We start from the raw sequence: 208 nt of genomic DNA, 5'->3' as shown, positions 1-208 counted from the left end.
TACATGTGTAATGACAATAAAGTTGAATTTTAATCTTAATCCATTTAATCATCGTAAAACACACTTCATTCAAAGTCGAAAATGAAACCATTGAAAGTGTCTTCATTTGTCTCTCCCCTGTTCCAACAATCTGGTTTGGTTGAAATAAAGATATGCTGGCTCTATACAGGCTGAAAGTCCTGCTTATTTAACTAGGCTCTATACAGGC

The 208-nt window shown here is 34.6% G+C and overlaps 1 protein-coding gene across 1 annotated transcript in view; it reads left to right on the top strand.

Moving 5' to 3' along the window:
- Nucleotides 1–208, top strand: part of aasdh (aminoadipate-semialdehyde dehydrogenase) — a 13,825-nt gene that overhangs the window by 11,729 nt on the left and 1,888 nt on the right. The window lies entirely within an intron of this gene.

The sequence above is a fragment of the Etheostoma spectabile genome, chromosome 9 (genome assembly GCF_008692095.1).
Source record: "Etheostoma spectabile isolate EspeVRDwgs_2016 chromosome 9, UIUC_Espe_1.0, whole genome shotgun sequence".
Classification (NCBI taxonomy): domain Eukaryota; kingdom Metazoa; phylum Chordata; class Actinopteri; order Perciformes; family Percidae; genus Etheostoma; species Etheostoma spectabile.
This window is presented reverse-complemented; position numbering and strand designations above follow the sequence as displayed.